This window comes from Ostrea edulis, chromosome 7, assembly GCF_947568905.1.
Source record: "Ostrea edulis chromosome 7, xbOstEdul1.1, whole genome shotgun sequence".
NCBI classification, from domain to species: domain Eukaryota; kingdom Metazoa; phylum Mollusca; class Bivalvia; order Ostreida; family Ostreidae; genus Ostrea; species Ostrea edulis.
This window is the reverse complement of record NC_079170.1, coordinates 3,013,612-3,030,695: the sequence shown is the minus strand read 5'-3', so window position 1 is coordinate 3,030,695 and position 17,084 is coordinate 3,013,612. Positions and strand designations below refer to the sequence as shown.

The following is a 17,084-nucleotide window of genomic DNA, read 5'->3' as shown; positions in this document are numbered from 1 at the left end:
TTAGACCAATCTTTCACTAGAGGACCTTTAAACAATGTTAGCAAATTTGCTACTGTCCACAACTGGTTAATAGTACCAACCATTGATAAGGGTATAACACTATCAAAGAGATGGTACTCTTTGACCCGACGGATGTGTCTTTCCACATGTATCCTCAATTTTGCAATGATTTGTGTTTGTTCTACTTCTTGCTTTGTGAACTGGCCTTGACTCATAAGAAAGGGTGGGGTGTTGATTGAGATTCGAGTACCCTCTAAAACTTTGTTAAGAACAAAGCCTTTATCAGCCATGATAGAATCTCCACTTTCCAAAAGATCTATCAAACCACTGAGTTTTGTTATCTCAACATCTGACATAGACCCTGTAAACAAATTAGAAACAAAACTTAGAGCACCATGAGGGGCTATGCCCACTAGACCTTTCCATATGTATGCACTTTTATAAGAGGAATAACATTTAGAACCAAGTGCAAGAGACGATGGTCTTTCTGTTTTGATCTCAGTACAATCAATGATGACGCGGGTATGTGGGTAGAGCGATTTAAATGACTTTGGCATTTTTTCATCTATCTGTTGTCTACTTGGCCATATGTTGATGCATCCCAATGCAAAGTATAAGAAATTTGCCCAGGTTATAATCTTCCTACTAACAGTTGAAACATGACAATTAAATCGAATGGCAAGATCTTGTTCCATAAGCCCACACTTCAGTCTACACAAGAACATAAAAAATTCATCAATGAGTAACATGTTTCTTTGCCTTCCCACAATGCTTTGCTCATTTACCTTCTCACTAGCTTGGTAGTAATAACTATGCAAAGAATTAGCTGCTGGTTTGACATAATCAAAAACTGCTGTAAACATTGACAAAGAAACAAAGCCAGTGTAAAAAAGAATCATGGCATTGTCAGCAGAAAATCTTTGCACCCCAAATCTTTCTATTTCAATTTTGTCTTTTAAACCTCTTATTTCATCTTCCCTTTTCTTTAATAGTTCTTCTAACTCCTTAATGTGCTCACTCTTCTTCTGTAATTCCTCTGTTTTACTATTTATAAAAGATTGATTCAACACTTTCAATACATATATATAAATAATACATATAGATTGATAGATATACTCACATGTCATGACCTAGATGATCCAGCACCCAACTGTCCAGCAGTAAATGATCATGTTGTGAGTTAAATCATCCAAAATAGCTATTTACAATGACAAACTAATGCTCAATTTCATAAAGTATGTCAATTGCATAACCATCTTGAGAATGATTCATAATGAAAAAATATTCTGAATAAGTAATAAATCTGGAAAATAAAAAGCTAAAATATTGTGTCATTTTATTTATCAGTAGTATTTATATGACCTGTCATATACATTTTGTAATTGTATATAAGTAAGTCAGTACTATATTTTCTCAAACATTTCTCACATTAAACTTTTACATATCAAGAATAAAAGTATTAAATAATACACCTCATCAGAACTTTAGGCCAGTGAAAAAGATAATTGTTTCTTGTAACAAAAACAAAGAAAATAAATTATATAAAATTGTATTATATGTCTGTGCTGATACTCCATATGAATATTTTACTGTCAATTTCATGACTAACTTGGTAGACAACAAAAGGCTTAATGTATAGATTGACATTTTATAGAAATTACCCATCCTCATTTGTAGTCCTGTCCAAAGCATCTGTGTCAACCTCCATATTGTCCTCATTTTCAACATCATATGTTAGTTCCCTCCTTGCTCTTTTCTCTGGTAAAGGATGCTTGAATATATCCCGCCTTGGAGTTGTTTCATCTGTCCAGTTGAAAATGGATGGAACACTGCCTGGTTTCAATGTTTTTCTTAATGGTGTCCATTTAAAATCTGTATTCTTGAAATGTCGTGAACACACTACTGTATGCTCAGTTATCTGCAATGATAAGTCATGCTGGGTTCCTCATGTCACTTATGCTATTTGACCTAGTACTGAAAAGATTGTTCTTTAATTGCCAAATGTGATTATTATTAGGCACGTAGCTGCCTATATTTAACGCAAGTACACAATTGTGTACACACCATCTGCTAGAGAGATATACAATTGAAATATCTGTACCTCAAAAATACATCAGTCATTCAGAAGTCCAGTTTGAATTTCAAATCATGTCGAATACCACTTTAATGTACATCATATATGTACATGTCGTAGACATATCTAGGCTATTCTTTGTTATCAATAATATTCATATAAGTAATTTAAGATAAATGCATAGCTTTATAAAGTTAATGTTTATATCAAATCAATTTTTTTTTAATTCTATGCATTTGCAATTACAAATTCAATGTAAACTAGCTTAATTAAGCTATTTCCATTAAGCTTAATAAAGCTATAGGCCTATAACTAAAACTATTGAGATTGTCCTGGACCTGTAAAAACAGTTCTGTATCAAGTGAAGTATGTGGATTATCATATAGATCTCCGAAATTTGGAACCTCAACATTTACAGGAGCGACCATGACCATGAGTAATCAGTTATTGAGGAAGTTGATCTCAGTGAGTGAAGTGCAAAGTTCTGGCTTATGTGTGATTCCCCTACATCAGATTATCAGCAACATCATCAGCTGATCATGAGATAATATTATGTAATTTCATTGTAAACTGAATTGTAACATTTGACATCATGGATCTATGTCCTCTATGAAACTTTCGTGCAACTATGGGCACATCCAGGTACAGTGTATTAGGCTATTATAAAAATACCGGTTGAATGCATGGTATGGTATACGCCTATATCGCAAACTTGCAGTTAATATTACGTCAAACCTTAAACAATGGGCCCGGGTCCCTCCTTATATAGCATATATCCACGCCTTCTTCGTTTCATCTTGTGAAGGAAATCTGTGAAATGACAGCTCTGGATGGAGTTTACCGTTGCCGTTACACTGCGGAACACAACAGTGTTTCCCAGTCCATGCAGTCGCCATTGTTTACTGCGTAACCCTATAGCCTCGTTTTCGATTTTCTGGCGCGGCTTATGAATACTCTTCGAGAATGGAGTATTATGACATCATGAATAAGACATTTCCCGCCATTTTTCCAAAATAAGCCTGAAAACTGTCAAATGTCATACAGCTTATTGCTCAGGAAAAGATGTGCGCATTTGCGCGGGTATGTTAAGGCAGGTAATGCTTCATTTATGCTGGTAAACTGCATAATTTTTAAAATCTGTCTTACACAGAGAGAGGGAGCTACTAACTCTTAAAAACTATTTTGGTTGTTTACATGAGAACATTTTGTATCATAACAACATGACAAACATGCGCTTCCATATGACGTCATTGCATGACTGTTATAAATAGATCATGGAGGTACCTTAATAGAAAATGTAAAAGTAACACATTATCCCAAGATTTAAATATTGGTCTAACTGGCGATAATGACGGTAAAACACCCATAGTATATCAGAATTACTGATAGAATCCTACCACTGTCAATAAGAAATAATTATTGAACATTTAAACACGAAACCATCTAGCCCATGTTTTACATTTTGCACTGATGGCTGATGCTATGCAGTTTTCTTTAAAAGTTTTCTTAACAGACGATTCTATCAGTAATTACCGTGTACATTAGTTTATGACCTTTCAAACGGTGTATAAAAAGTCTCTAAAAGTATACGGCCAAATGTGCTACTTTTGCAGTTTTATTTCAGTCTGTGACAGAGGAAAATCAGATCGACATGCTAAATAGAATGTTTTCTCCGTTAAACAAAATTGTCAATGAAAGATATCAACATAACTTCTTAATATCAATAAATTCTCAACGTTTTACATATATATTCCATATATCCCATGTCATATATTTCAAATACTCCACATTTTGTCGATATTTGCATGGCACATATAAACAAATTCCTTGCATGTGTCAACGTCACTCGATGTATAGTCATGACGTCATCAGTTTACTTTCATATCGATCAGACAGAAATTGCACAACAGCAGTATAGCATTTCGAATTTCGTTGGATCTTAGTAGCTGCATGGTTTATTTTATGCATAAATAAAACTTAAATAAAAAATAAAATCGAAATTTAATATATACTTAGTGATATACTAGATGTCACATTGTTTCGCGGATTTTATCCCAGTCAAAATTTTCATAACCTGACTTAACGTACCCGCATGTCGAGCAAAATGAAAATGATATATATTGTGAATTATGTTAAGATGAAAAACATACTTGAATATGAATTTGCTCGACGCATGCGCTGTATGTTTTCGGAAAGGAAAATCACCCGAATTTGTGGATATTTTAACTGAAAATGGCATTTCTGCAAATTTATGCCAACTTTTAGCTCTCGTCACATGACACAAATCATTTTGCTGATCAAACTGAGCAGATTTGGGGTTTGCTAATCCATTCCTTATTTGAATGCCAGGGTTTGAACTCCAAGTGAAATCATCGATATTTTGGGCCAAATGACTTTAGAAACTGTACCTACTTCTTTCAAGCCACAGGTTCTTATAATAACAAAAATATACGTCATTGTTCTCTTGATTTCACTTGTTTATTTTTACTAGGACATTTACTAGTCCAGGTCACAGAGACGTTTCTCGCCTATGACAGCAGCATTCATTGAAAAGGGAACACGGACTGTACCAAAGTACAGACCGAGAAAAAATGAAGAAAAAGAAAAATACCTGCCATGTGCACACTGTTTGGCCGTTGTTGTAGCTACAGACTTATGGAAGCACCAAAAGTCATGTCCAGCAAACAAATCTCAACAAAATTTAAAATATCCTGTATGTGAAGGACGTTTGCTGTTACCCTGTGACTGGATTTTCAAAAAAACTACATCAAATTGTTTACAAACTTTCTTGCTATCTCCTTTGTATTTTAATACATATCTAACATGTAATGATAATAAATTATCATAGAAAGGTTAATTTATCTTCGTAAATACACAGTTTATACAAAGACCTTATCTTGTCGATTAAAGTTTTTAAAGTTGCTTTCATAATGAATTTTTCGATTAAATGTTAACATTAAAAAATAATCCCATTATTTGAAGTAATAAATATTAAATCTATTTATCTTATACTTTACAAACTGATATTTATATCCCCCAAACGAAGTTCAGGGGGGTATATAGGAATCACTATCTGTCCGTTCGTCCGTCTGTCTGTGCAGATTCGTGTCCGGGCCATAACTTCTTTGTTCTTTGACATAGGCATACCATATTTGATACATGAGTGTATCACCATGAGACGATGTGTCATGTACCTTCATGACCTCTATATGACCTTGACCTCAAGGTCAAAATTAAAGGTTTTTACAATGGATTTGTGTCAGGGCCATGACTTCTTTGTTCTTTGACATAGGCATACCATATTTGATACATGAGTGTATCACCATGAGACGATGTGTCATGTACCTTCATGACCTCCATATGACCTTGACCTCAAGGTCAAAATTAAAGATTTTTACAATGGATTTGTGTCAGGGCCATGACTTCTTTGTTCTTTGACATAGGCATACCATATTTGACACATGAGTGTATGACCATGAGACGATGTGTCGGGTACCTTCATGACCTCTATATGACCTTGAACTTTGACCTTGAGGTCAAAATTGATTATAGGGTTTTGACATAGTCATACCATAAGATATGGGTGTATCACCATGAGACGATGTGTCATGTACATTCATGACCTCTTTCTGACCTTGACCTTTGATCTCGAACTCAAAATTATAGGTTTATACCATGTATTTGTGTTCGGACTATACCTTCCATTTTCTTCTACAAAGGCATACCATATTTTTACACTCAGGAAAGTGGTAATTAATACCTATTAACAACACCCTTTCGGAGATTGGGGTAAGCGGGGGGTATTCTTAGTGAGCATTGCTCACAGTACCTCTTGTTATTTTTGTACCCTAGAAAATGCTAATCCCGGAATCATTAATTTATATCTTTAAACGTGTAAAAAGTATGGAAGACAAACTTAATTTTTGCTCGAATTGTCCTAGCTTAGCATGCATCTAGTCTAAGAATGTACTTAAGTCCTACATAAGCACGGTCTTAGACTTAAGTACCCTTTATGTTATGAGCCCCAGTTCATGAAAAATCATGGTTGGCAATTTGATTATCTTGTTATTGGACGTAAGTCATATATATTTACAAGTATCGATACTTTAACAGGTGTACCCTATATACCCCATTGTTGTTTTAAAATTATGACGAAGATTAGGAAGTCTCCAAAGTTAGGATAGCTTTGTTAGCCGCACTTGTGACTAAGATATGTTGTAAGTTCGTCTTAAAACACATCTTAACTCTAGCATGCCTGATGATCGAGACAGTGACAAGAGTATCAAATACGTTTACAAATAATTAGTACTTCACAAAATCGGTAAACTGCAATTTAAAAGCTATTGTATATGATTCCTAAATAATAAATGTCATGATAACTTGAACGACGTACCGTATTAGTTTATGATCTTTCATTTAAACCCCTATCAAATCTACCTTGAGATGATTGTAAAATTTCTTTTAAAAAATCGAAGGAAATATTGGTAGAAATATCTGCGTAGCTTATTCCATTGCGCAGGTTAGGATCAGTTTGACCTCAGTAGACTTTGTGTACAAATGTATCAAAGCCTTCACTTGACGGTGTATATTTAAACAAAAAATGCTTTTTTTGGTGGTTCATGCGGATATGAAGGTAGCGGGCGTTTCAAGAAAATAGTACATCATATAGAAGGCAGCCAATTCTTCCATATATGAAAGGTTACTACAACTACATTTGAAAGTATGACGTCAGTCTATGTACATGTAGTCCGTTCAGTCCGCGCTCTCAATGTGGGTAAAGTTTCGATCGATCACAAAGTAATCCACGCAAAGTCAACCTCAAAAGTATAAAATACGACACCATTTAACAATATAAACCATATTTATTATAGTTATTTGAAAAAAATAGCATTCTCACTAAATGAACAAAATAATGCGTTTGAGGACAATTTTAAAAAAAGGTTTAAGGAATGCGTATATATCTATACGCGGACAAATAGGTTTAAACTAGATAAATCTTGACTCGCTTTTATCAGTAGCTGTATGAACACAATCGGATTTCTTTTTTAAAAAAGAGGGGAGAAAATTCTCGGTAAATGTACATATAGAATTGATCTCGGTTCGCTGTATGTACATATAGAATTGATCTCGGTTCGCTGTATGTACATATAGAATTGATCTCGGTTCGCTGCATGTACATATAGAATTGATCTCGGTTCGCAGTATGTACATATAGAATTGATCTCGGTTCGCTGTATGTACATATAGAATTGATCTCGGTTCGCTGTGTGTACATATAGAATTGATCTCGGTTCGCTGTATGTACATAGAGAATTGATCTCGGTTCGCTGAATGTACGAGTGATTATCAAGTTCATGAACTAATGACATATAACAAAAAGTACTCGTTCGATTGCAATGAATTTTATTGTAATTTTTATTAGACATATTTTCTGTAAGTGTGGAAAGTTTCAATGTAATGCATTCTTGTAAAAGCTTAGTATACACTTTTATATATTTCACGATCAGTTACTTCGGCGCAAACTCCGTGCTTCGGTTAATGTCATGCGACGTTATTGTGCAAAGTGGTAACGTAAGACTATTATCCATTGCTTTCTAATCCATTTATTGGTATGTCGTACGTACGAGATACTAAGTCGTACGAACGAGATACCAAGTCGTACGTACGAGTCGAGATAAGTCATTATTACGAGATAATATATCGTACGTACGAGATACTAGTCGTACGAACGACATACAAAGTCGTAATTACGAGATAATAAGTCGTATAAACGACATATACTAAGTCTTACGTACGACATAATAAGCCGTCATAACGAGATAATAAGTTGTATTTACGAGATAATAAGTCGTTATAAGGAGTTAATAAGTTGTAATTTCGAGATGATGAGTCGTACGTACGAGAAACAGAAAGTCGTACAAACGACATAAGTCATTATAACGAGATACTATGTCGTAATAATGAGATACTATGTCGTAATAACGAGATACTAAGTCGTAATAACGGGATAATAAGTCGTAGTAACGAGATACTAAATCATACGAAGTAGATAATAAGTCGTATGGACGAGATAATAAGTCGTACGAACGAGATGGTAAGTCGTAATAACGAGATAATAAGTTGTACATACGACATAATAAGTCGTAATACCGAGATACTAAGTCGTTATAACGAGATAATAAGTCGTACAAACGATATACAGTGAGTCGTACGGACGAGATATTTTAAAAGTGGTCTTAGCGAGATAATAAGCATCAAAAATACACTCATGAACACTTTAGTCTTTTACGTTTACTAAAAGCTACATATTCAAAGAGAGGGTTTTGACTATACCAGTACAGAGCAAGAATTTAGCATTGTCCTGACCTTCATTCCCTATGTCTCCAAAGGAAAACTGAATACTTTTGACACTAAAATTTAAAGCTTTTGTAATTTCTCCAAACTTTGATGGAGAGTATGTTCATTAGAATTTTTATACCGTGCATAGACATATAACCAAGAGGCAGTAGTAACTTGCTTTTCATGAAAGCTTGTATGATACTTAATGATTTACTATGAACTATTTACCAATTCTAATTCTTATCAAGGTCAAGGTCCTAGAATTTGATTACAGTCATATTTTAGATTGAAAACTTTTACAATGACAGAAAACATCAAGCTTATACTTGGTATGCTTGTGATCTTGCACCTGGGTCTTTATCAAGATTTTAAAACTTTCTCAAGAGATATTCCTGAAACTGTGACACTATGCTTGACACAAAGTACGTTTATGTTCTGACAGAGTATTATGAATCTCAAGGTGTCTAGGTCAAGGTCATGTAATTCAAATCACAGGTTGTACTCATGGGAGTTGATCAAAGAAAACTAGAGCAATGCTTCTTGCTGAACAGGAACTAGGTCTTCATTAGTTTTGAGCTCATTTGAAGCTAAAAGCTTTCTGGTGTCCATTTATTTATATCTATCTGTCCATCTGTAAACTTTATGATTTTAAACTTATTTAGAACCGAAGGGCCAACTTTCAACCAAACCTGGCACAAAACATTCATACATGTAGGTTGAGTGAAATATAATTTGTTCAACTGAAGTGTCACACTTCAGTCAAAGGAAAAATGTGCAGAGAACACTAAAAATAGATTGCTTCCCAAGAACAATTCCATAATTTACAAGACATGCAGTATCTTCATTATACCGTATCATAAAATATTAAGTTATATAAACCACGATCTCTGGGTCCTCTAGCCCTACGTATGAATAACAAGCGTTAATTCATACAGTGCGTTTAATAGCTAGGCTAGCCGCTACGATCTTGAACGCAGCCCTGACATTAATGTGTAACTTCTTTAATGTCTTGATAACAACTGAAAGAAACTATCAGATTTTGCGTCTTTCATACGTTTCCTTAATCGTAAAGTTTAAGTATGTACTCGTAAAGTAATCGTGTCTATACGTAAAGCGTTCGTAATGACTCTGAAAAAGCGTAAAAGCGATTGTAACCCGACGGGAATGCAATCGTAAATATCACTTAGGCGTTCGTGATAATCCGTAAACAACTCGTAAACTAGCCGCAAAGATTCGTAAAAAAAAAATTTTACGAGTGTTTTACGGATTCTTACGAGCAGTTTACGTGTTCTTGCGACCAGTTTACGATACTAAAGTCTAACGGATTGTTACAAGTTATTTACGGGTTATTTATGGAAAATGAAATCCGTGGACAATCGTGAATTTTTTTGACATGTCAAAAAATTTGCCCCTACTTTCACGGATCCTTACGAGTGTGTGCAAGTTGTGACGAGTTATTAACGGATACCGACGAGTGATTTACGAATGCTTGCGATTGACTACGAGTCTGAGATCCGTAAGGACTCGTAAGAAAAATCCGCGAGTGTGAAGGTGGTATTATGCAAAATCTGGTCCACTGCATAAGTATTTTCGCCTCTGAAATCTGTTTCGCTGTCTTGTTTCAACGCCCTCTGGATCAATAACTTGAAGCAACAATCGAACACTCTCCTGATTCACAACAAAACCATTCTTGATACACTTCAAGTGTAACAGTTTATATCCTTGTAACTGACCTGATTTATCAACTTGTTCCGTTATAAACATAGCCACAGCAAGAATATTCGAATAACCCTTGCGGCGAAACAAACCCATATTTGCCAAAAGACGTCTCAAGCTTCTAATACTAATCACGATCCCATTATAAAAAGCTAGCGATTGCAAAATTTCTTTGTGGTTAGATCCTAACTTGAAATAAAACTTCACAAGCTTGTCAACTGTTTCTACGCCGTCCATATTTGTTGTTTGGTGAAAGTATGTCATTCATGCGGCTTAATTATGTCGTAATAACGACTTATTATCTCTTAATAACGACTTATTATCTCGTTTGTATGATTTAGTATCTCGTTATTATGATTTAGTATCTCGTTATTATGACTTAGTATCTCGTTATTGTACGAGTTATTACATGTATCTCGTTGTTACAACTTATTATGTCATTCGTACAAATTATTATCTCGTAACTACAACTTATATTTCGTTATAACGACTTATTGTTTCTTACGTACGACTGAGTATGTGTCGTTTATACGACTTATTATTTCGTAATTACGACTTATTACATATGTATGTCGTTCGTACAACTTAGTGTCTCGTTCGTACGACTTAGTATCTCGTACTTACGACATAGCAAAAAATTATATCAATTGGCAGCAATACCCTTACGTACGAAAGAAACTGGATGAACTTCTCCTAATCATAAGAAACAAAAAGCGCTATTTCTTTTGTCTTGAAATTATTGCGAAGTCGCAAAGAAATTAGTCAATCAGTATTGATCGTGTTGATATATACCCATAAGACCTATGGACATCCTATTTTTTCGTCGTCATTAATACTTTCTCTTTTTAGCTCACCTGAGCTGAAAGCTCAAGTGAGCTGTTCTGATCGCCTGTTGTCCGTCGTTTGTCCGGCTGTCTGTAAACTTTTTTCGACTTCTTCTCCAGAACTACTGGGCCAATTTCAACCAAACTTGGCCATAAGCATCCATGGGTGAAGGGCTTTCAGGTTTGTTCAAATGAAGGGACATGTCCCTTTCAAAGGGGAGATAATCGCAAAAATAGGGTGGGGTCATTTCAAAATCTTCTCAAGAACCACTGGACCAGAAAAGCTGAAATTTATATGAAAGCTTGCTGACATAGTGCAGATTCAAGTTTGTTGAAATCATGGCCCCCGGGGGTTGAAATGGGGCCACAATAGGGGATCAAAGTTTTACATACAAATATATAGGAAAAATCTTTTAAAATCTTCTCAAGAAAGAGGGCCTACGTGGCCGAGTTGTTAGAGCATTGCGCTCAAAATCACACGGCCTCTCACCTCTGGTCGGCGCGGGTTCGAATCCCGCTCGCGCCAGTAAGTGAGAACGTTTCCCATATTACTTTCGCAAGGTCGGTGATCTCTTCCCAGGTATATTAATTGTATCCGGGTTCTCTCTTCCACCAAACAAAAAACAAAAAACTGGGTGCCACCAATAACTGAAAAATTGTTGAGTGTGGCGGAAAACATCAATCAATCAATCAATTTTCTTAAGAACCAATGAGCCAGAAAAGCTGAGATTTACATGAAAGCTTCCTGACATAGTGCAGATTCAAGTTTGTTAAAATCATGGCCCCCGGGGGGTTGGATGGGGCCACAATAGGGGATCAAAGTTTTACATACAAATATATAGGGAAAATCTTTAAAAATCTTCATCTCAAGAACCACTGAGCCAGAAAAGCTGATATTTACCTGACAGCTTCCTGACATAATGCAGATTCAGGTTTGTTCAAATCATGGCCCCAGGAGGCAGGGTGGGGCCACAAATGGGGGTCAAAGTTTTACATAGGGAAAATCTTTATAAATCTTCTTCTCAAAAACTACCGGTCCGGGAAAGTTGAAATTTACATAAAAGCTTTCTGACATAACGCAGATTTCAGTTCATTAAAATCATGTCCGCCGAGGGCAGGATGAGACCACAATAGGGGATCAAAAATTTACATACAAATATATATGAAGGATCTTTTAAAATCTTCTCAAGAACCACTGAGCCAGAATAGCTGAGATTTACATGAAAGCTTCCTGACATAGTGCAGATTCACGTTTGTTAAAATCATGGCTCCATGAGGTTGGATGGGGCCACAATAGGGATCAAAGTTTTGCATGTGAATATATAGGAAAAATCTTTAAATATGAGCCAAGGTGACTCAGGTGAGTGATGTGACCCAATGACCTCTTGTTTCCTTAAAGTGTTTAAGCCTTCTAATAATTAGAGTTTGGAACACTTGATATGATACACCAGATTCGCAAAACTGATAAACAGTTTCTGTTGGTCAATTTCCAAATTTAAGACAAATGTTACTTACGCTACGGAAAAATACACTGTCCGCCATCGTCATTTTTTGTATACAATGTTTAGAACTTCATTCACGCAATCGACCAAAAATCCACAGAAACGGTTGAAATAATGTTAAAATTTGCAGCAGTATGTATAATTGTACTACATTATATTTCTAAAGATTCACGAACCTTTATCAATAGATATAAATATCATTCCTTGATCCTTATAAAAAGCAGAGTACTAGTATCTTATATAATTTTAGGGTTGTGCCGTGTCGACGTATTGCCCGGTGTTTTATCATCAATAATACTTAATTAATGAATGAATATCGTATATATAAGTGAAACTTGTGTATATCTATAAGTATGCCAAATTTCATTCTTGTAGCTTTGCCGATGATGATTTTATAGCATCAGTCCACGAACATTTTGATTACCATAACCCCTCATAAACTGATTTTCAAAGTCTTCATTTGATGGTGTGTGTATCATTTTGACATCAATTGACTGTGTGTATATGAAAGTCCTCATTTGCAGATGTGTGTATCAATTTGACCTCAGTTGACTGTGTGTATATCAAAGTCCTCATTTGCAGGTGTGTGTATCAATTTGACATCAGTTGACTGTGTGTATATCAAAGTCCTCATTTGACGGTGTGTGTATCAATTTGACCCCAGTTGATTGTGTGTATATGAAAGTCCTCATTTGCAGGTGTGTGTATCAATTTGACCTCAGTTGACTGTGTGTATATCAAAGTTCTCATTTGCAGGTGTGTGTATCAATTTGACCTCAGTTGACTGTGTGTATATCAAAGTCCTCATTTGACGGTGTGTGTATCAATTTGACCTCAGTTGACTGTGTGTATATCAAAGTCCTCATTTGCAGGTGTGTGTATCAATTTGACCTCAGTTGATTGCACAGGGGCTAAGCCCGTTTTGGGCCCGAACTCTGTGATACCATAAATATAGAAAGGGGTCTAACTCTGACACAGAAAAAAAACTAACCACTCGCTTCAAATGCCTATAAAATCTTAAACAGTTGATACTGCTGAGGAAAAATAAGTCGTGTAACGTCTACACGAAGAACATTATTAAAATATGAGGAAGCAAGTAGCGTATAATTGATGTGAAATTTTAATTGACAGGTCCGAAATCTTCCATACTAGTCTGAATTTTGCTGCTGTCATAGGCGAGAAACGACTCTCCGTGACCTGGACCGGTAAATGTCCTAGTAAAAATAAACAAGTGAAATCGAGAGAACGATGACGTTTATCTTTGTTATTTGAAGAACCAGTGACTTGAAATTTGGCATGCAAGTAGTTAAAACATTAATCTATGCAAGGAAAACGACAAATTACGCATAGCTTACCTAGTTTAAGATTTTATAGGCATTTGAAGCGAGTGGTTAGTTTTTTTAACCGTGTCAGAGTTAGACCCCTTTCTATATTTATGGTATCACAGAGTTCGGGCCCAAAACGGGCTTAGCCCCTGTAGTTGATTGTGTGTATATGAAAGTCCTGATTTCCAGGTGTGTGTATCAATTTGACCTCAGTTGACTGTGTGTATATCAAAGTCCTCATTTGCAGGTGTGTGTATCAATTTGACCTCAGTTGACTGTGTGTACATGTATATCAAAGTCCTCATTTGCAGGTGTGTGTATCAATTTGACCTCAGTTGACTGTGTGTATATTACATTCTTCATTTGACGGTGTGTATGAATTGGTCTCAGTTGAATGCAAGTATATATTAAATTGTTTTGCCTCGGACTAGAATGACGTTCTGTCATTAATTAAAATGCGTCACGTGATTGATGTCTTAATTTTTGTAGTAACTGTTGGCGAGTGGCGAAATTCAGCAACTTTCTTATATATAATAATATGAAAAGGTTTTGGTCATCAACAAAACAAAACTCTTATTAAGTATGTTATTCTCTGTGAAAAAATGTCAGTAACAAACCTAAAAAGTAATAGTCTTCATTTGATGGTGTGTGTGTATCGATTTGACATCAATAGACTAAGGTGATCAAATCCTCTTACACGGTGTCATCAATCAAATGTTTGGATGTTTCAAAGTGAATATATACTTATTTGACACTCTCTCTACTAAAGTTGTCTGTTAATGTGATATCTATATCGGATCATTGTTAAAATCCTTCTGATGTCTATGTCAGGAGAATGCCGACAGATATCAGGATGAGCTAAAAACATTTCTGAAGTATATTAACAATATTTCAGGAAATACTCATTAAATGACATTCGACATTTGAAATTTCACAAATGTATATTGTGATTTTAAAAATCGTTCCAATATTCAAAAGGAATGAACATTAAATTTTAGAAAAATATATACATTATGCTTTCGACAAACTAAAACTGGATATGCAACATCAGCGGAAACCTCCAACGTATTTCGCATGCGCTATTCGTATAATTTATGCATGTGCAAGACTGGTCGTGGAGATGCAGCGCGAAGGGAATGTCGACATCTACTTGAATTTTCAAGTTTAATGCAACTATTCTGTGTTGCGAAAATCCTTTCATTGTCTATTCGTTGTCCTGACAACTTCATGATTTTTCTCTAAAAGGAAAAAACTGCAGCATTGCTAAAAACCTATGCTTAAGTTTCCGCATATAAATTTCTCAAACTTTTAAATTTCCTCGAGGAGAGACCGGGTAATAAAGTCAATAGTTATTTTCATTTTGCTCTTTATGATGAATATAAGTACGTTCGGTTTAAGATTTTCGTAGTGAGCTCGAAAATGTAATGGGAAAATATTCTCACTTTTATGTAAAAACTGCAAGAATGTTTTGATACACATGAATTAGCTATTGCTATTCTGTAACGGTTTCAGTTGTCAGTATGTATACGGTGTCCTCAGTTGATTGTGTGTGTATCGTTGTCCCAAGTTGGCAGGGTGTATCTGTACCGGAAGTCCTCACTTGAAGGTGCTAGGTCATATTGTGAAATACTTGTCAAATCAAAATTTGAAATAGCACATGTCTTTGGTAATATTAAAATCAATATGTAGCCAAAAAACCATTACAAAATATCAGCTAGAAAAGGGGGTTCCCATTTGCCCGTGCTGAGTTAGAGGACCCAACTTGAAGGTGCTTACGCGTATGTGTGTTCGTGTGTATGTGTGGGAGTGTGTGCTCGCGTGTGTGCGCGTGCGTTCGTGTGTCTGTTACATACACATTACCAATAAATACCCAGTGTGAATGAATCTCTCTCCCAAAGATAACATTTCCTTATCAAATGAATGTTTAGACTGTGATAAATCAGTTTTACAAATCAAATGTTGTCATTAAAAGTTAATGAACAGACACAGAACTAAAGTGTGTAGGATGTACATAACCCTCCTCCGATTCATTGTTTGGTCTGTACAGAGTACAATTAAATTGATTAAACACTGAAATATTCCGAGACACACATCAAAATTGATATATTAAACAGACTTAACTGATTTGTAAATGAAGTGTGAGAAGCGCACCCCTTACACAGATCGTGACGCGGGCACTGTCCACTACTCAGACAGACTGACCAGTTCTTCAACTCTTTCCATTCAGATGAGACGTCCCGGATGTAGTCTGTTAGTCTCGGACAATTCAACAGAAGCAGTTTGATAGGTAGCAGTAAACAGCGTGGCTCTATCTGAACATTAACGGAAACTGAAACCCAATCAATCAATTAATCAAGTGCTAGGAATGTGAGCGTCAAGGCAAACTGTAGTTTAAGCTTTCATAAAAGTGCGATCGTTGACTCCGGACGTGAGAAAAGTTCGGAGTTTCGCCAACCCTTTTATTAAGGATACAGATTAGTTCTTTGCAAGGTGGTGGGATTTTATGCTCAAAAGACATGCGCCAAAATTTATACCTGTAATGTATGTTCACCTGAGGTTTTAAAACGTCCAATAGGATTTTTATGAGATTCTCACATCTATGTCCAACTCTCTATTTTGTATTGCTTATAGTAGTTATGAGATTGATCACTTCATTATCTTCACTTTTCATCAAATTGTAATCCCACCATAATCCTATTGGAGAAATAAATGCAATATAATTTTTTTCTCCCATTGGATTTTTACTCTCATTCTAAACGTTTTGTTGTTTTTAACTCTATTAATTTAAGTTTCGTTAAAGATTAACAGTGAAACCTTATCAAGTAATAACATTGTGATCTGAGGTCATTTTAGCCGAGTTGCAACGAAGTTGAACTCGGCTATTGGTTTGGTGGTGCGGGATGGCGGGTGGTTGGGCGTCAACAATTGGTTTCCGGATGATAACTCAAAAACTTTACAATTTAATCAAATGAAACTTTGAAATATTGTTGGGTACCAAGTAAGGAAGACTCCTGTTGATTTTGGAGAAAAATGGTCAAAGGTCAAGGTGACCGAAAATAGAATGAAAATATCAGAAAAATTTGGTTTCCGGATGATAACTCAGAAAATTTAAATTCGAATCAAATAAAACTTTGATATATTGTTGGGTACCAAGTGAGGAAGACCCCTATTGATTTTATAGAAAAAAGGTCAAAGGTCAAGGTCACAGTGACCGAATATAGAATGAAAATTTCAGAAATATTTGGTTTCCGGATGATAACTCAGAAAGTTTAAATCCGAATCAAATGATACTTAAAGATAATGT

The 17,084-nt window shown here is 35.4% G+C and overlaps 1 long non-coding RNA gene across 1 annotated transcript; it reads left to right on the top strand.

Annotated features, from left to right (window-relative positions):
* The first annotated feature begins 2,362 nt into the window (after positions 1-2,362).
* On the top strand, positions 2,363-5,071 carry LOC130047673 (uncharacterized). Its single transcript, XR_008796505.1, has 2 exons — positions 2,363-2,716; positions 4,566-5,071. It is a non-coding gene; the product is annotated as an uncharacterized LOC130047673 (long non-coding RNA).
* The last annotated feature ends 12,013 nt before the right edge of the window (positions 5,072-17,084 follow it).